This window comes from Eulemur rufifrons, chromosome 15 (assembly GCF_041146395.1).
Source record: "Eulemur rufifrons isolate Redbay chromosome 15, OSU_ERuf_1, whole genome shotgun sequence".
In the NCBI taxonomy this organism is placed as follows: domain Eukaryota; kingdom Metazoa; phylum Chordata; class Mammalia; order Primates; family Lemuridae; genus Eulemur; species Eulemur rufifrons.
In genome coordinates, this window is record NC_090997.1 from 99,699,606 (window position 1) to 99,721,088 (window position 21,483).

Genomic DNA, 21,483 nt, shown 5'->3' on the forward strand with positions numbered 1-21,483 from the left:
GAACCAGCTAAATAATTTGCAGGGTCCACTACAGAATAAAAATACAGGGCCCCTTATTCAAAAATTATAAAGAATTTCAACACAATGACAGCAGAGCATGTAAACCAAGTGCAGGGCCCTGTCTGAGTGCACAGGCTGCATATCCACGAGGGCAGCCTTGTCCATAATACCTTGGACATGATTTGTGTAGAATAAAGGCTTCTTAATGAATCAGTGACTTGAATAACCCGGGCCAGAATCAGAAGGGAACCAAAGGAAGAGGACGCCCCTACTTCAAGCAGGCAAGCCATTTTTATGTCTTTGGGGCTTCTGCTTGGAAACCTTGTAAGAAAGGTTCCCACTGCTAAATAAAGTTTGAAAAACACTGCTCCATGAAAGCATTTTTGTAGAATGTAGAGCACAGTGTCACTCATAACTAGGTTCTTACTAAATCAATTCAGATATAGATTGAATAGACGAAGCCACCAAGACAGAGCATCATAGAAAAAAGGATAATCCAGCATGTGGAATTTAAATCTCTTTTAGAGCATGCTGTTCACCTATAAATAATCTGTGAATTCATGGCTGTGCTGACCACCCCCTGCAAAAACCACCTCTTATCAACAAGGTTTCATGCCACTTTCCCAATTTGTTCCTTTAAATTTTCATTTCTACCCACAGCCTCAGACCCTATTATTAGCACCTCGTATCAAAGTACCTGTCTGTAGAACTGTTGCAAGAAAGTGTCCAATCTTTAAAGAAGTTGGATGCTTGCAGTAACCTTGGTCTGCTCTTTAAAAGCAAAGGATGGGGATGCTTACCAAGCATTTTCTGAGAAATGAGTGTAAATTGCAGGAAACAGTGTATAAATTAAAGGAACTGCCTAACATAATTAGCCACACAGGAAATGTAATGGGTCTGGAAAACAAAAGTGTAATTTATGAGGAAATATCAATTGGAATAATGTAAATAATGGGGTTTTCACTGTGGTTTCTAGTTACTTATGGAACTAAGGTAGTAATTAGGCAAGGAAGTGCTTATCAAAATCTAGAAAGATCCTCTAAAGATTCTGCCGCAGAATGTCATACCACCTTCAGGGAAGATCCTTAATTAACTGTATGATTTTTGTAAGATACATAATGGGCCGGGCTGAGTTTCCCACTCCTCCCGTTACACCAAGTAGGCCTATAAAACACAGCCTCGCTCTCAGCTGGGATTTTCAGGGGAAAGCTCTCTCTACTATGCTTTTATTTCACAGTGAATTCTCATCCATTTTTGACTCACACTTCTTACCATTTCCTTCTGAAGTGGTCAGATATTGGCAACATTTACTTATTTAGTATCTCATATATAAGTGAAATTATTATTGGTGTTCTGGCATGCCTCTCCATAAATTAATTTAGCCAATTCCCTTTTTAGCCTCACCTTTTCTATCTTTTGAAGCAGTCAGCCTCTTGACATGAAAAAATACATATATATTCAATAAGCCAGTGGCTCATTACATAAGTGAAATCATAACACAAACCTCTAAGTAAGAATTAACCACAGAAGCTTTAACTGAAGCTCATACTCAGATACAGACCCTTTTTTATTAAAGAAAAACAACCTTAACATGTATTTTTAGGGTATTTTTTTACTACAAAAACCTGATGGTTACTTACCCTGATTACCTTAACTCCATCCTCAAGTACGGCAAAAGAATTGACCAGGGTAACCCACAAAAATAATGGCAGTGACATGCAAACACTCTCACTATCAGTGCTTCTTAAGTTCTGTAGGTCCAGATTCCTAATGACAGCAAAGTGAGCCACCTGCTAAATGGAGCGGGAAGGGACCTGGGCAACAGGTGCACTTCGCATCTCTGTTTCTGCTCCTGCCAACCGGTCCAGGCATGGCCCCTGCCTGGCCCTCCTCTCGTCCTTCATTCTTGTCTGCTGGGTGGGTCCTGCCAGCCGCGCACCCTAGACACACACACGGCCTGCCCCCGAGGGGTCTGGCCTCCCTCTCCTAGGGGCAGGGGCTGCAGAACTGCTCCCCATCCTGCTGCATGTGGAGCAGCCCCCATCCCCGCCCTGCTCCTCTCTTCCCAGGGCAACTTAGGGGTCTGGAAAATAATCCTGCCTCCCCAAAACACTCCAACTGTAATCTCCTAAACTGAGCACTTTTTCATCTTGAATGACTCAGAATAAGACAATGAGAAAGTACATTCTAGAATAGGCTTTTATTCCTTGGTCAAGAAATGGTCACAGGTTAAAAATTCAGTTCAGCAGACCTTGCTGGTCTCATCCATGGGTCTTTTCTGACCCTGACAAGGAGGGGCGATGGGGTTCTTGGTATCAGCAGGGTTTCCAAGGTAGAGGTAGTGACATGTTTCTACACAAAGAAGGAAAAAAATTGCCTCTTCCGTGTTCTTACTTCTGGCTATCGCGGATATCCTTCTTTATAATTACTTGGGCTATTGCTATTATGGCCATCATTTTCGCTGTTTACTATTATGGGTATTTAGAGGCTCATAAAAATGTGAGCTTCCTCAACGCTCAGACAGCGCGAGAGATAAATCAGAGCATTGGCTGACGGGCCAAAACCTGACTGAGAACAGCTGGGTTGTTCTCTTGACTAAATATTTACAAAAGGCATGATTATGTCAGCAAGTGACACTGTGCGAATATAACAATCTATCAATCATTTTGTTTAACGCCAATCCCCACAGGAGGGGCTGCATTCCCACTTAACAATAAGAATCTACTGTATGCTAATTAATTTACTTATTTTCACTTAAGGTTATCTCAGACACATACACCCTATGCGTTTATAACAGAATGTTTTGCATGGAGACCAAATAAACGTTTTATAGGCAAAAAGAGGGTGGCGGAAGTAAGGTTAGCTATCAATCTTGGCTCACACTCAGTTGTCTGGGGCGGACTCAGGAAGAGCGGGCATGTTAAGGCATTTTCTGGGGATCCGGTTACAGAAGATGCTGCTAATTCTGGAGAATTTAAGAAAAATGAAAAGACAGGGGCCAGTGGCCTCTTGAATTTGAATAAAGAAATGTGAACCAGCTGTGATTCACCATACAAGCAGTCACTGAGGCAGCCCCATCATTGCCATTCAGAGCATTACTCAGCCCAGTAACAAGCTTTAGTGGAAGGAGAGGGGAGCCTGGTCTCTGTCCTCCAGAGCCTGTCCACCCCACGGGAGCAGCTGGACAGGACCAGGATGACATACACAACATCACGAGCAAACAGATGCCAACCTCTACCAAACCAGTTAGTGGACGAACTCTGTGGTGATGGCTGTGGTGTCAATACCACAGTTTTGGATCTTGCAAAATCTTCACATAAAATGGAGCATGTATTAATAAATAGCAAAACCAAGACACGTGGATAGCATCTGTAACAAAACTAGGTGAAAAGGTTTTTCTGCAAATCCTGAAATATGAGTGGGGAAGCCTAGTGTGCCTACTCCCAACACCTATATGTCATTGGCCTCTGTGAGGGAGAAAACAGAAGGAACAGGGCAGGCCTGTGAGCAGGACAGCCCCAGACAAACAGCAGGTATTCACGGGAAAGTATGCTGGGCCAGTCTGAGGAAAGGAGGTGACGCTGAAGATGGTTCTCATGTCTATAGTGGGCGAGTACAAGAGCTGTGGCTAAGAGGTCTGAAGGGGCCTGAGCCAGTCAGCTCTTCTGAACCCTCCAAACTGACTAGTCAAGTCTCCCTTCCAGGAAGGGGCCCACCCTGAGGAGACTGTCAGGAATGCAACCCAAATTAGGCAGCAGAGAGGCAATAGAGGCAAAGGAAAGAGAAGGTACAGAAAAAGTGGGACAGGGCCGAGGGGAAACAAAGTCAGGAAATCTCAGAGAGCAAGTTGTCACTTGTTTTCTAACACTATGCAAAAACAACACAAGAGGGAGAACCACAAAGTTAGCAACTCTCTAAGAGCTCATCCTCCTTCTAAAAATTTAGGAAAAGCTGGATTCTCATAAAAATGAACATAGAAAGACATACAGGTCAATTCCCATACAAAGTGACTATAAGAAAAAATAAAATAGGTATCTGAATGACATCCCTAAAGACAATGAAACCATGCCAGAAAGACATACTAAAAAAGACCAAAACTGTAATATGCTTTATACTTTTACAAAACAAGCTAAAAGACATTAAGAAAATCATATGACATGAAAGACCAACATAAATCAGAATTAGAAAAACTCAAGGGGATAAAACTCAAGAAAAACTTACACCTAAAAGAAAAAATTATTTAAGAAATAAGACCAAACTATAAGGAACATGAGCAAATAAACACAATAAATAGTGTCTTCTGAGGGTAAAAATGAAGGAATTTTTTAAAGAAATTTTCAAAAAGGATTTTAAAAGATACAAGAAATGACAAATATTGGAGATAAGCAAAGAAAATCTAATGTGAGTAATAGTAGTCCCTGAAAAAGAAAATCAAAGCAAGAGAGAACAACAACAACTCAAAAATCTTTCTTCAAATTAAAAGAAAAAAAAGGTATGAGATCATATTTTGAAAAGCTCTGTGTATACTTGAGAATATCAACCCAGAATGATCAATACCAAGACATATTCTAAGACAATTACTGGACTTTAAAGAAAAACAATCATTTGGATATTGGACAAAAAGAGCATGTGGCTTATAAAATAATGAAATTAGATTTCATCAGATAATTAAATATCAAATCTTGTGCCAAAAGAAAATATAAAAACATATTTAAGATATTCAAGGAAAAAAAATATGAGCCAAAGATTTTATACCCAGCAAACCTGACCTTTAAGTAAAAAGAGGCCAAACTCTTATTGACATGCAAAACTCAGGAAATCTTGTGTCCATGAGCCCTTGCTAAGCAATCTATTAGAAAACAATATTCAGACAAACAGAATAACTAGAGGGACATTCATAAAATGACTTGTGATGAACATTAAATATATAATTACTTGTAGAACCAAAACTAAATGAGAACTAAAAGGGAGAGATTATAATATGTAATAGCTAAATGATCTGGCAGTATAGATAAAGAACAGCCATTTTTTAAATGGGAGAAGAATGAGGATGGGATATTTCCTGTAAATTGGCAGGAATTTACAAGTTTCTGGATTCAGATACTCAATCAGATTCAGGTTTAATCCCCTTGGAAAGATTACAATTACGTTATGTTCTTTCATCAATAGCAACATAATATCAGGTTTTCATTCTTTTTTAATAAAAGCTTTATTTAATGATTTTTAGTAATTTTATTAAACTGTTTTCAGTAATCCTAGTCAGTAGTGGTACTATTAGTATTGCTATTCCTAGATTTGTTATGTGTAATATGGGATAAAGCAAGTGATATTCTAACTTTATCATGTCCTATGTCCTTCTTGATATGGAAGAAAAAATATACAAATATAACGTAGAAGACTTTAGGTAAAATCCTGTAGACCTGAATTTGAATTGGAGGTATCAGTATGAACTCGTGAGGTATAAGTACCCATGCACTGGTTTATTACGTAGCTCTGTCCACTGGAAAAACCTAGGAAGAATGTGCAACCCAGTAACAATGAATATTTTTGGTTCCTAGACTGTGGTCTTGCAATGTCATTTTCTATTATTTAAAAGGGAGAAGTGTCTCTTGGCAAATTAGGTGGGGCAAGAAACATAAAGCTAAGATGAGGCTGGTACACCCCAACACCCCAGACAGCGTGGAAGCTAGCAGGCCTGCTGGGCTTCAGTCAGGACGACGGTTGCCATGGATTGAAACCCAACATACATATTTAAATCCAGGGGATTATAAATGTCTATTTTTTAAAGTGGTCACCTCCTGAAGATGACAGAAAATCAATGTATTATCTCAAAAAAAAAATAGCTAAATAAAAGCAGGGGATCCTGCACTTATCCTGCCTTTCCTATAAGAACCATACCTCTGGGTAACCAATGATATTAATAGATTAGGGTAAATATTATCTTACAAACTTATTCCAGCATTTATAAGAACAAAATGGTAAAATTAGAACATTGCCATTTGCTGACATCACAACAGAGTAAAAACAGGCATTACATTCTTCACGATGAAAAACGAAAGGCCATCTGTAGTCTTGCCAAAGGGGTAAAGCCCGAGTCCACTACAGCCTCTGGATTCAGCTGGTGATTCACGGGAATGTAGAGGACAAAAAGATGTGTCAGAATGTCCTATGCTTATACAAGCAGCAAAATCTTGACTCTGGGAAACTCAATAAACTTCAACGTATAAATTTTAAGGAAAAGAAAGGGATGGAGGGCAACCTATAGATTATAAAAAGCATATCAAATGCATAATTGAGTGACAAAACCATAAAAAATAATGCAAGGAAGTGACGATGCCCGGCAGTCAAGGTAGTGGTTACTTTTGGCAGGAGTGACCAGTGCTGGGGAGGGGCACAGGGAGGGCCCCTAGGGTGCCTGGCAATGTCCTATTTCTCAACTTGCATAGCATTTACAAGGATATTTGTTCACCTCATAAAATTTCACTAAGCTACATATTTGTTTTATGTGATTTTCTATATCTGTGTTTTATTTTACAATGAGCAAGTTTAGAAGAAAACAATAATCTCAGCAAAAAGCTGTAAGTACTATTACTGTGTAAAGAACATGGGCCTTTGAGTCAAGACAGATTCAGCTTTAAGGCCTGATTTGTAAAAAAAAAAAAAAAAAAACAAAACCACAACCCTGTGGGACCCTTGACTTCTCTGAGTCTCAGCTTCTACTTTGAAAAATGGAAATAATAGAACCTAAAAGTGTCAGCTGTCTAGTACGTACTCAGTAAATATTAGTTTTAGTTTTTTTCCCCTTTCTTCTCTTCTTAAGTGCTTCCTGGAAGGTTTAGCATGACTGAAACCATGTAGAGTTAGGTAATGAAGGATTCATGGAGGGGTCTTGAGCAAGATTTTTACATGAAAGAGATGAGATATTAACCAAAGAATGTAGCTGGTGACCCAGGTGGGAGGTGGAAGAGCATTTAGGGAAGAGCAGCTGAGCCACACACCTGGGAGGCCTGTAAGTGGATTTGCCTGGATGAGGCAACTAAGGTGGCATTCACCAACCCCAATACCCACAGAGGACGGGGGCAACACAATGAGGGAAGCAGGACCAGTGTACATAAAGACCACCAGCACAAGTACAATAATAAATGGGGACTGTTCCTCACACTCAATGAACCAAGAAGGAGTGGATAAGGGTTGTATGATGTCTAAACCCATGTTTAGGCACAATTTTTTTAAAAGTCTGTTAACTACCAGAACACACATTCTATGAGTTCCCCATTAGCCCTTCAAATCCTTGACAGGGAAAATAGCAATATATTCCCACGTTAGAAAGTTGTACACTCTGGGATCCCTCCCAACAGGGAAGCCTTCTATCACAGAGCATTGACACATTAATAAGTCTTTACTCCACACCAGAGATGGAGCATAAATATACCAAGTACTAATCTCCAAACTACAAAATAATGAGGCTCACTGGAAAATAAACACAGGTCCATGCAATAATATTTATTCGTGTTTACATTGCTGCAAGTTTAAATGAATCTTCATCCTTACTGGGTTTTCTTTTAGAATACAACAGCCTTCCAGGCAATTCCTATATCCTATAAATAATCAATAAATAAGCTTGATACACAGGCAAGAATGAAGAAATCAGGACTGAAAGTTGGCCTCTAAGACACCAAAGGCAAGAGAAAAACCAACCCAAATGAAGAGGCATTTAGGAAAAGCCAGACCTGTTGAATTAATTCAATTCACTGTACGTAATAACAACACCTAACTCCATTTAGCACTTTCCATGTACTAGGCACTGTGCTAAGCACTTCTTTGCATTCTCTCCTTTAATCTTCATCAAAAACCCTTTGAGGTACAATCTAATAAAGGCCACATTTCACTGAAAGAGAAGTAATTCAGAGAGACTGAACAAGGTAGCACCACTAGTAAACAGCCGAGACAAGATTCGAACCCGTGTTCTCTGACACCAAAGACACATGCTCTGTACTGTCTGATGTAGCTGCTAAGGAAACAACTCACGTTGTCATTCTGGTTCTTCCCAATTTGTTTCTGAGCGTCTCGGTATAAAGAATGCCATCTATGTTCTTACAGGGGAAGTGTCTGGACCCAACCAAGCAGCCCAATCCCAGCCGAGATGCTAAGGTGGGATGGCCACAGAGACATCTCCCAGGCCACTGGCTAACAACCAGGAAGAGAGCAGAGAATGGGAAGCTTAAAAACTAGACTCAAATCCCAGTTCCAGCATTGACTAGCTGGGACTTGGACAAGTGGCTGAACTTCTCTGATCCTATTTTCTCATGTGTAATATAGAAGTCTAAAATATCCCACTCCATGGGGAATTATTGTTCAATGGTTATAAAGTTAGAGTTATACAAGATGACTAAGTTCCAGAGGTCTGCTGTATGACATAGTGCCTACAGTTAACAATGAAGCATCGTGTACTTAAAAATGTGTTAAGAGGGTGGATTTCATACTGTGTTAATTCCATTAAAAAAAAAGAAATGACACAAGGAAATCTTGGGAAGTGATAGATATTTTTATTACCTGGACTGTGGTGATAGTAACATGAATTGTATATATATGCCCAAACTCACCAAATTGCGTACATTATTTATGTGCAGTTTTCTTGTATAACAGTTATATTTCAATAAAGCTGGGGGAAAAAAATAAATGAAAAATAAAACAAAGTATCCTACTCCACAATAGTCATTGGGAAGATTAAATAAGATCATGAGTTCACAACAACCTACAAATGCTCAAAGTTCATCTCCTCCTCCTTGCCTTACACTGCCACAAACTTTACCCTCATATACACAGCACGTTGTCCAAATAGAAGGCTACTATTATGTTTTGTTTGGTTTTGCTACTTTTAAAGTATCCACACATCATCCCAAGTTCAACACATCTGAGAATGTTTATCCCTACAGCATTTTCAAAACTGGTCCAAAATCTCCATTAGAATCTCTTCTGGAAATAGTCTCATTCCTCAAATAAGTCATGGTCATGAGAAGACACAGAATGTTACAGACAGACTTCTCCAAATGCTGTCTGGAGATTATCCTTTGAACAAGAAAACTGAGCTAATTCAAAGAGTCCCCTGCCTGCTACAGTGGAATGTAAAAGGGAGAGAGAGACATCAGCCACTCAGACATTTCCTTTGGCTCCCTTTCTGTCCAGTCTGGGAGCAGGAGGGATTCAGGAAAGCAAAGCGTTTCTTTGTTCTGCACCCAGGCCCGGCTGAAGGGGAGGAGCAGGCAGGGCTAAGAAGGGACACATCCCACCCTGCCCAGGTCTCCGGTGGGTACACATCTCCCGGTGATGGGCCAATACCTGTCCCTCTAAGACCTCCTGTCCTAAGATTCCACCATCCTAGGGAAAAGAAAGAGGGAATACTAAATGTTGTTCAAGGTGTCTCTGCTTTATGAAAAGCCCTTTTAGGAAGTTACTAACTTCAAAAGAAAACTAAGTTTATCCTTACTTCTTTCCCTCTGAACCTCCGAGAAAGCTTGTGCGGGGATTGCCTGTGTCATATGGGCTTCTGGGGTAAAAATATAATTATTATGCAGACGTCTTACAGGTAAGGAATTGGAATAAAAGAAACAGAACTTAATAAACTACACTGCAAATATTTTAGCTTCTCGGGTCTTCCTACTGCCAAACTTTATCTTAATGAGAAAATTCTGAACCCACACAAAACTTCTCCAGCTCTTACTACTTGCTACAAATAAAGTATATTTTAAAACATTTAGGATGATAATACATAATTACTATATAGATTTAACTGAGAAAAGGACATTTTCCCATCCCCCCTTTCATGTGTATAAATTTTAATTCAAGCACGTAAATTTAAATTATGTTATTTTAAAATTATATATTTATTATCAAAGTATTAGTTTGGAGACTCTTTTACCTGAAAAGTGGTATTCACTCTTTGCCCGTCCAGATTTCACTTTACACCATAGTCACTCTGACGCCAGTGTCTCACACCTCCCTGTCTTCTCTAGAACCTCTGTTTTCATCAGATTCTCAAATCTCCCCTCATGGTTCTTAGATGCAGCTGTTTTTCACAGATGGAAACCTCAAAACAGCCTCAGCTGCATTGCTATGTATGGCTCTACGACCTTCCTCCACCCAAGCTTGGGACCCAGCCACCTGCCCAAGGTGGTCATGCGATGTTATGAGTCTCTTGGGGTCCCTGGCCCAGCAAAAAGCAGAAAGGCCCCCTCCTCAGGCCTCATGTTCTTTTAGGCCTGTCCTGAGGAATTCCAGTGTTGGAGAGTGGTGGCATGGGGCATATTGTGCCCCGCAAAAAGTTCCCTCAAAGAACTTACAGAGAGACAAATCCCGGAAGGGTACCACCATGGTGAGGCCATGCACAGTCTGCCTCCAGCTGGCCCTGAGGGCTGTGCGCCCTCTGACCCCAGCTGTGTCACTGGAAAAGAGGAAATATCATTAGGTCTCTCAAGAGACCCTTTGTTGCCCTCCCAAGACCTAAGTGTCTTGTAACCTCCCAAGTCCCCGGCTCAAAGTAGGCCTTAATGAACAGCTCCAGAGATCTCCTGTCCTCAGGCGTCCCCAACAGGAATCGTCCACCCCTTGGTCTCCCCTGCTCCTAGGGACACTTTGGTCATTTGCCGTGTCTGCATCTTATGCTCCAGCCTGAACGAGCTCTCCTGCCACATTTCCTCTGCTGTCATTAGCAGCATTTTTCCAGTTATGTCATAAGGAAAGGATATTTTGAGCCCTGCTTTAATTGAAATGGTCAGCTTCTGCCCAAAGTCAAAGTGAACTGTTTTGAGGCTCCATGGCCACCCGCCCCTTGCAGCTCAGTCTTTACCATTCAGTCACTGCCTGTGATTAACACCACCGAGGCCACTTGTATATATTCTCTAAAACAAGCCAGCAAGATGCTGAATTACAGTAAACTCCACCCCATCTCTCTGCTCCCTGACATTTCTATACTATAAATTAATGAGGTGTGTCCAATTGAAAATTCAAAACCAAACATATTTGTTAGCACTCTAAAAATAGATGCTTTCCTAAGTTATTTTAAAGCCTGTAGGCTCTCCTTCCACTGGTGATTGCCTTGGTTTTGCTATAAAAACAAAAAAAAATATTTTAAGGTTAATAGCTTTGAACAATTAGTATAAATAACCACACACTTTGATATTTTCTGCAATATTAATTTCAGAACCGGGCATACTATTTTGCTGAGCCACAGTACTAAGCTAAGAACTATTTTTCATTCTCATTTCATCCATGAAAGTGAATCGTGACATTTACTATCTTAGACCAATGGTTGGAGCCATCCTGCCTCTGCTAGACTGACTATTAACGGTCATGTCTACATAAGGCTAAGGAGTCCAGCAGAGCTTTGCCATCTGACCAAGAAACAGTCTTCCCTCCCTTAAGCTCTGACTGTGCAGAACTCAACCAGTGTTCATTGAGCACAGGAGTGGAGCAAAACAATGTTGCAGGTGCTTTAAGAAACAGTGTAACCCTGATTTTTGTAGTCCCAGGGCCTAGCACAGTACCTGGCCCATAGCAGGAGCTCAGACCTTAATTGTGAACGTTGAATTAGACACAGGCAGTACCTACACAAACAAATGGTCCCCACATTTAGTCATTCCCACCCACCCCAGCTGGTTGAACACTCTGCCAGAGACAAAACGCATTTCTACTTTCTTCTGGAACCAGGATGAAGCAAATGGACTTATGTATTGATCCTGTTCATGGAGCCATAACTAAAACTCGAGACAGAGGACTAAAGCCCAGCGCTTTGAAGTCAGGGAAGCCACTTGGAGGAACTTCCCCCAACACCTGACAGGTGAGTGGTGCCCCTTGACCAGGCTGAGCGCAGAGGAATCGAGAAGCTGTCTACTCGACCAGACAGAGATAAGACATGGCCGCTAAGCACCCTGGCGTCTGTGGGAGGCGTCCAAGGAATTACAAGCAGTGGAGGAAGTGAGATGAAGTAGTTCTCAGACTTCAGAACGCCCACGGTGTCAGCATGTTAGGGAGACTTTGAGAACGTTTAGATGTCCTTAACAGCCACTTAAGAACTGATCAAGGGTTGCTGAGACTGCCCTGCTCCGAAAGCTAATCCACTAGAAACTTTTCCAAGTCTGTGTTTTCCCTAACAGTTTGAGGCCTCATGTATAGTTCAGTAGTTATCATTGCAGTCATAATTATTCGGTTTGATCCTACTGGCAGCTAGAATAAGTCAAGTAATTTCTAAGAGTAAAACGGGATAAACAAATTCTTGGCAGGTAACATTCTATAATCCTTTTTTATTTTTGGAAGTATAAATGCCATGTTCAATATTGCTAAAAAGTAATGCTTCTGAATCCCAATACACTAAAAATATATTCATATTTAATAACCAATGTTTATAATTTAATCATCATTATATAGCCACTTTAACTTATTCCATATCTGGTTTCTAGACAACCCATATTTTATCTCTATTATCCCTATTTATTGTAGGGCAATGTAAATAATGAAGGAATAAAACCCTAAAAGGACAATTATTTTTAATGCAGTATAACCAATTTCCCAATTTGGATTGGGATTATAACCCTCATAATATTGCTGCCACATGAACTACGAGTTATATTAAAAAGAAACAAAGAAAAAGGAAGAGGGGAGGCAGCCTTTATTACTGAGAAATATAGTTTAAAAGTATTTTTTCACAGAAAAAAGGTTGCATTGTTATGTTGTATATTCAAACTTAAAAAGTAATTTCTGAAATAAATTTTGTCATTGAGTTCAGAAATCCTTACAAACAATTACAAACAATCGGATTTTTGAAGTATTGGTCAGTTTACTACTAATACCTATAAAAGTAGTCAAATTCCCTTAACTTTTATCTTCGGAAGGTGAAAGAATCTTATAAACCTCAGAAGGCATAAAAATCTGACCAGATGAGTGTTATCCTGAGAATGCAAGAATAGTTTAGTAATAGGGAATCTATCATAACACATAACATCAATGGGTCACTTAAGAAAAATCCCACTAAGTGTCATCAGTGCCAAAAAATCATTTGGTAATATGCTGCCCATTTCCTATTAGAATGATAAAGAAAGAAGGAAGGAAGGAGAGAGGCCAGGGACAGTACTTCATGCCTGTAATCCCAGTGACTTGGGAGGCTGAGATGAGAAGATCACTTGAGGCCAGGAGTTCGAGACCAGCCTGAGCATATAGCAAGACCCTGTATCTAAAAAAAAAAAAACACAAAAAACACATTAGCTTGGGATGGTGGCACGTGTCTCCAATCCCAGTGACTCAGAAGGCTGAGGCAGGAGGATCCCTTGAGCCCAGGAGCTGGCAGCTACAGTGAGCTATGATTGCACCACTGCACTCCAGCCTGGGTGACAGAGCAAGACCTCACCTCTAAAAAAATAAATAGATAAAAAGAAGGGAAGGAAGGAAGAAAGGGAAGGACAGACTAGTAGGACAGACAAAGCATCAATTTAATAAAGACTATCTACCTTATACTACCAGTTAATATTTCATTGCAAACACTAAAAGAATCTAGATAAGAATGCCTGCTATCACCATACCTACCTAACATCCTGCTATAGATTCTAATTAATCAATAAGATATGAGACAAAATATACATCTATAGTAGATATTTTATATAATATAGCACATATCATGTATAGATATGTGTACATGTATAAAACAAATAGATTGTGTTTTATATTATATATATGAATAGATTAAACAAATTACAGTGATTTACACCGTAAAGAGATGTTTCTATAAACTTTGAAACTTAAAAACAACATTCAACAGTTGTTGATATGAGTATTCAATAATCAATAGCTTTTGTGTATATCAGCAATAAACAGAGCTTATAAAGGAAATAGAAAAAAAATCATTCACTGAAAAATTCTAAAAATAATCTTAATAAATGTGTGGTGTTTATGAGAAGAAAATTCACAACTTTCCTGATAGACACAAAGAAGGATTGAATGCGTAGACTGATTCAGCATGTTCGTGCATGAGAAGACCGAGTACTATAAAAATGCCAGTTCTTCTGAAATTAATTTTTACCTCTATTGGAATCAAAACTGAAATTTCAATGGGATACAGGGAATGGAGGCCTGAAAAAATAACTCAAAAATATATCTTGAAAAATAAAAATGCAAACGGCTGGGTAAGTTTGAAAGAAGAACAGTAAGAAGAATCTTGCTCTGCCAAATGTAAAAACAACTAAAACAGTATGATCCTGGCACAATAATCACTCTGTGGACCAATGGAAAGAACGTGGGGAGCCACGAAACAGCCCTAGCATATACTGGAGATCAGTGTATGATTTTTTTTAAGTCACAAATAAATGAGGGGCATGGACTAGTCAAAAACTTGTATAGAGAGGATTGGCTATTTTCAAAAAATCAAGTTTGAGCTGGAGTTCAACCATGCACCAATATAAAAACCAGATATATAAAAAAGTTAAATGTTAAAGACAGAGACAGAGAGGACAGAGAGAGAGGAAGAGAGAAGAAAGGGAGCAAGGAAGAATGAAGAAAAAGAAAACTAAGGAAAAGAAAAAGAATTTCAACTCAAGCTAGGGATGGACTTTCTAAGCATGAAAGCAAGGGAAGAAAATTTTTCCAAAACAGACAAATAAATCTGACCACATAAAATTTTTCACAAAATATTTTCAGCATATTTTTAATAAAAAAAAAAACAAATAATAAACCATAAAAAAAATTGACACCAGTCTGATAGACAAAATTTACAGACCTCATAAATCCAAAGGAAAAATACTAATCCCCCACTTTTAAAAATCCAAAGGAAATGAACAGCAACTCACAGAATGAAAATTCAATTTTCTAAAAACCATAGTTGTTATTTATCAATGAGTATGCAAAACTTCTTAAATTGTATACCACTTCACCCTATCAAACTGGCAAAATTTAATTAATTTTAAAATAAAACAATAATTCTAAATGCTGGTGAATGTGTGTGCCAGAAAATGGACAATCTCATACACCACTGAAAAACAACGTAATGGAAACAAATGCTCCAAATAGCAACTTGGACATATGCATAAAGAGCTTTTTGCCCCCATAATTATTCTTTCACAAATTTATTCTAAGAAAATAATCAGAGATATGGACAAAGATTTATGTATAGGAATGCTAATTATGCATTATTTATAGTGGTGAAAAAAAGGACCCAACCTAAAGGGGAAGAGTTAAATTTATTACGGTTTATATTGACTACATAATGGAATATAAGTAATATTAATACAATAGAGCCACAAAAAATCGTGTTTCATATGACTACATAATGGATTGCTCAGAATACGTTACACAATGAAGGGTATCGTATAAAGACCAAATACATGCACAGACACAAACACAAAAATTGTAAAGAAATACACTAAATGGTAAACAATGGCTATTTTTTGAGTAGTTTTATCATGGGTGACTTTAATTTCTTCCCAACGGTTTTCCATATTTTCTAAATTTTCTGAAATAAGTATACATTGCATTTGAAACACTGTCATGAGCTAATAACCATTCAGTGATTACTCTGTGCCAAGCCCTATTCAAAGTGTTACTATCTGGCATGTATTATCTCATTTAATTCTCTCAACAAATCCATGCATTATGTATTGAGTGTTACCACTATTCTCATTTTGCCAATTAAGAAACTGAGGCCCAGGGAGAGTAGGTAACTGATCTAAAGCAGTAAGTGGTGAAGTCAGGATTCAAACTCAGGCCCTGTGACCCCTACACTTAACCCTCAGTCTACATCAATGATTCTCAAATATTCTGGGCTGGGACCCTTTACTATCTTAAAAATTATTGAGGCCCCCAAAGAACTTGTGTGTATGTGAGCTATCTTGACTGATATGTCTTGAAACTTACTGTATTTGAAATATTTAAAACTGAGAAATGTTAACTTATTTAAAAATAACAATGACAAATCCATTACATGTTAACGCAAATAATACGTTATTGATTTTCAATAAAAATCACTCTAATTCCAAAACAAAAAATATTGTAGTGAGAATAGTGTTATTATTTTACCTTTCTGCAGATCTCTTAATATCTGGCTTAACAGAAGAGAACTGAATACTCACATCTGCTTCTGCACCTAATTTATTGCAATATTACATGTCATGTAGCCTCTGGAAAACTCCCCTGTAAATTCATGAGAAAATGAGTGTGAAAAGGTCAAATAACATCTTAGTACTATTACGATAATGGTCTAGATCTTATGAACACCTCAAAGGAGTCTCAGCGACCCCCAGATATCCTGGAACCACACTTCGAGAATCACTGGTCTACACTGAGTTTTCAAAAAAGAATAAATTGACTACTAGTATTTACTATGTGTTAAACATTCATCAGTAATCCAGAAAACACGGTTACTTCAGATGCTCAAAGGGCACCAGCCCAACAGTCCCTAGAGGAGGGAGAGGCATTGTGCCTTGACCCAATTCCTTATACCAGAGCTAAAAACTGTCTTCTAAGATGCCAGTCACTTCCAAGCCACCAACTGAGCTGCAACCAAAATTTGGATCAAAATAATAACTGGAACTCTGTTAGCCTTGGGCACATCAGATCAGAAGAGGCAGAGACAGGAGACTAGACATGGGCAGCAGAGAGAACCAGCTCCAAGGAGCAGACGCTGCTGTAGACAATCAGAGGAAATTCACGCAAGACGCCAGAGCATTGTGTCATGAGTAGGTTGTAACAAGTCATTAGTTCATTCATTCATTCACCAACACTTATTGACCAATCACTAGTTAGAAGCAATGTGCTCGAGGCTGACACTGCAAAGGGGAAAGGAAAATGCTGGATGAGAGGTGGGTAGATGGACATAGGGATGGCTGAAGAAATCACCTGGTAACTGCCCTCAGGGAACACTGTACCGAACAAGGCAGACACATAAAGAATCACAAGGCCTGAGGCTAGTGCTTGGGCTGGGCTGTGCAAACAGGTGTTTTAACAGAATGTGATTTTCAGCAATCACTCATGTACACCATCACCTTGAAGATTCTGAGAGAAGGCAAGTGGAGGAAGTCAGGGTGAGGCTCATTTCATTTCTGGGGGTAAGGAATGCTGGCAGGAGCTGGGCCCATGCCTGGAGGCCTGGGTGCTGGCAAAATATGCAGCCACATGGACCATAGTGAGGGTCCGGTCCCTAGAACCAAGTCTGGCATCGTGTCTTGGTTACAGGACTAGAGCAGAGGCCTAGTTACTAGAACTATGGAAGAATAATGAGTAATAAATTCAACCCGGTCTGATGGTGAGTTATCTGAACTCCTGAACCAAGGCTCCTAACAGCACCTCGGCAAGTGTCTGCTCCAGCTGCTGCAACAATACCTTAGACTGGGGGAATTAAACAACAAACATTTTGTTCTTGCAGCGCTGAGGCTAGAAGTTCAAGATCAAGGTGCCAGGACATCTGATGCCCAGTGAAAGCCTGAATCCTGGTTTGCAGATGGCCATCTTCTTGTTGTGTCTTCACATGGCACAGAGCAGAGAGAAGAGAAAGAGCTCTGGTTTCCCTTCGTATAAGGGCATTAATCCCAGCATGAGGGCCCCACCTTCATGGCCTCATCTCCTCCCAAAGACCCCACAGCCCAGCCTGCAGGGCAGAGGAGGGAGAAGGCTGAGGGCCAGGGACCGGACTGCAGTTCTCTTCTCCTGCCCCAGCCTCTGCCACCAGCCTCCCTCTAGGAAGATCTTAATAGTTAACTACTGCTAGCTTAATCTTTGCTAATATTAAGTCACATTAAAATAAATAAAACAACAATTGCATGCACAGCCCAGAGCCCAGCACACAGCTGACTCTACCACATTTAAATCCAATCATCCATTCCTATGACAGCACTTTCCAGAAGCTACAGGCATACACTGAAAACACCCAACTGTACTTCAAGTTCCAAAAGCAATGAAGGCTGCAAATGTTCCTTGAGGTGGGTATAAATAGGATGAGAAAACTTTTGACGCTGTGTGGAAAGAGGCAATACAATATTTTCAGTCTAAAAATAATTGGATTTGTCATAGCAGTATGGTTTTTGTTTTGTTTTGTTATTTTGCTTTATAAAAGGGAAAATCACTTTTCTTGCATTTCTAGGTGTAGAAAGGATTTGCATACTGTCCATACAACCTGTATAGTACTTTTCTTTTTTTTTAATTTCAAATTATTAGGGGGTAAAAATATTTTTGGTTACATGTATTGATCTTGTTATGCTTAAGTCAGTGTTATAAGTATGCCCATCACTCAAATAGTGTTCATAGTACCTGTTAGGTAGGTTTTTGCTCATCCCATCCTCCCTCCCACTCCCTGCTGGATTTCCACTGAGTTTTACTTTCCTCTGTGCACATGTGAGCTCATCAGTTAGTTCCAGTTCAATAGCAAGTACATGTGTTTGTTTTTCCATTCTGTAGACACTTCACTTAGGATAATGGTCTCAGGTTCCATCCAAATTGTTGTAAAAGGCCTAAATACATCCTTCTTCGTGGCTGCATAGTATTCCATGGTATACACATACCACATTTTGTTAACCCACTCATGAATTAATGGGCACTTGGGTTGGTTCCACATCTTTGCAATTGTGAATTGTGCTGCTACAAACATTCGAGTGCAGATGTCTTTTTTATAGAATGTCTTTTGTTCTTTTGGGTAGATGCCCAGTAATGGGATTGCTGGATCAAATGGTAGGTCTACTTGTATCTCTTTAAGGTATCTCCATATTGCTTTCCACAGAGGTTGCACTAGTTTGCAGTCCCACCAGCAGTGTATGAGTGTTCCTATCTCTCCACATCCACGCCAACATTTATTGTTTTGGGACTTTTTGGTAAAGGCCATTCTCACTGGAGATAAGTGATATCTCATTGTGTTTTTTATTTGCATTTCCCTGATGATTAGAGATGTTGAGCAATTTTTCATATGTTTGTTGGCCATTGTTCTGTCTTCTTTTGAAAAATTTCTGTTCATGTCCTTTGCCCACTTTTTGATAGGGTTGTTTGATTTTTTTGTGCTGATTTTCCTGAGTTCTAAATAGATTCTGTTATCAGCCCTTTATCGGATGTGTAACATGTGAAAAATTTTTCCCATTCTGTAGGTTGTCCATTTGCTGTTGTGAAAGTTTCTTTGGCTGTGCAGAAGCTTTTTAATTTGATCAAGTCCCATTTACTTAGTTTTGTTGTTGCTGTGATTGCCTTTGGGTCTTCCTCATAAATTCTTTGCCTAGGCCAATGTCTATAAGAGTTTTTCCCACATTTTCTTCTAGAATGCTAATAGTTTCACACCTTGGTTTAAGTCTGTTACCCACCGTGATTTGATTTTTGTGACAGGTGAAAGGTGTGTGTCCTGTTTCAGTCTTCTACATGTGGCTATCCAGTTTTCTCAGCACCATTTGTTGAATAAGGATTCTTCTCCCCAGTGTATGTTTTTGTCTGCTTTGTCAAACATTAGATGGCTATATGAGGATGGTTTGTTTTTTTTGTTTTTTTGTTTTTTTTTTTTTTTTTTTTTTTTGTTGAGACAGAGTCTCACTTTGTTGCCCAGGCTAGAGTGAGTGCCGTGGCGTCAGCTTAGCTCACAGCAACCTCAGACTCCTCGGCTTAAGCGATCCTACTGCCTCAGCCTCCCGAGTAGCTGGGACTACAGGCATGCGCCACTATGCCCGGCTAATTTTTTCTATATAGATTTTTTTAGTTGTCCATATAATGTCTTTCTATTTTTAGTAGAGACGGGGTCTCGCTCAGGCTGGTCTCGAACTCCTGACCTTGAGCAATCCACCCGCCTCGGCCTCCCAGAGTGCTAGGATTACAGGCGTGAGCCACCGCGCCCGGCCTGAGGATGGTTTTATATCTGGGTTCTCAGTTCTGTTCCACTGGTCGATGTCTCTGTTCTTGTGCCAATACCAAGCTGACTTAACTATAGCCTTGTAGTATAGTTTGAAGTCTGGTAAATTAACACCTCCCATTTTGTTCTTATTGCCTAAAATTGCTTTTGCTAAGTGGGTCTTCTCTGGTTCCATACAAGGCATAAAATTATTTTTTCTATATCTGTGAAAAATGATGTTGGTAATTTAATAGGGATTGCATTGAATCTTTAGATCACTTTGGGCAGTATAGACATTTTAATAATGTTGATTCTGCCAACCCACGAGCATGGTATGGTTTTCCATCTGTTTACGTCCTCTGCTATTTCCTTCCTCAGTGTTTCATAGTTCTCCCTGTAGAGGTCTTTTACCTCCTTAGTTACATAGATTCCTAGCTACTTTATTTTCTTTGTTGCTATTGTGAAGGGTATTGAGTCTCTGATTTGGTTCTCAATTTGAGTGCTATTGGTGTATATTAATACCTCTGATTTGTGTGTATTGATTTTGTATCCTGAGACTTTACTGAATTCATTTATCAATTTCAGGAGTCTCTTGATTGAATCCTTGGGGTTTTCTAGATATAATATCATATTATCAGCAAAGAGTGAGAGTTTGATCTCTTCTGCCCCCATTTGGATGCCCTTAATTCCTCTCGCTTGCCTAATTGCGGTCGCAAGGACTTCTTTGGTCTTTTTGATGTAGGCAGTCCCTTAGGACTGTTTTTGCTGAATCCCATAAATATTTGGTAGATTGTGTCCCCTTTGTTGTCCAGTTTGAGGAATCTTTTGATTTTCATCTTAATTTCATTATTGACCCAATAATTGCTCAGCAGCAGGTTGTTCAATTTCCATGATTTTGTGCAGAATTGAGTGTTTCTCTTGGAGTTGATTTCTAGTTTTATTCCACTATGGTCTGAGAAGGGACATGGTAGGGTTTTAACTTTTTTTCAGTTTATTGAGACATGCTTTGTGGCCTCAGATATGATCAATCTTGGTGAATGTTCCATGGGCTGATGACAAGAATGTATATTCAGTAGTTTTGGGGTAGAATGTTCTATAAATGTCTGTTAGGTCCATTTGTACTAGATTCTCATTTAAGTCCAGTGTTTGTTTATTTATTTTCTGCTTGAATGATCTGTCCAGGTCTGTCAGTGGGATGTTGAAGTCCCCAGAAATTATGATGCTGCTATTTAACTCTTTGCTTAGATCTAGTAGGGTTTGCTTTATGAATTTGGGCACTCCTGTGTTAAGTGTATAAATATTTAGGATGGTTATGTCTTCTTGTTGAATTGCTCCCTTTACCATTATATAATGACCATCTTTGTCTTTCTTTCCTATTGCTGGTTTAAAGTCAAATTTATATGGTAAGAGAATGGCTACTCCTGCTTTGTTTTGGTTTCCTTTTGCATGGAATATTTTTTTCCATCCTTTCACCTTGACTCTGTATGAATCCTTGTGGGTTAGATGTGTTTCCTGGAGACATCAGATACTTAGCTTGTATTTTTTCTCCATTCAGCCAGCCTGTGTCTCTTGATTGGTGAATTCAGACCATTCATGTTGATTGATATAATTGATATGTGGGGTGCTGCTGTTCTGCTCATCCTGTTAGGCAT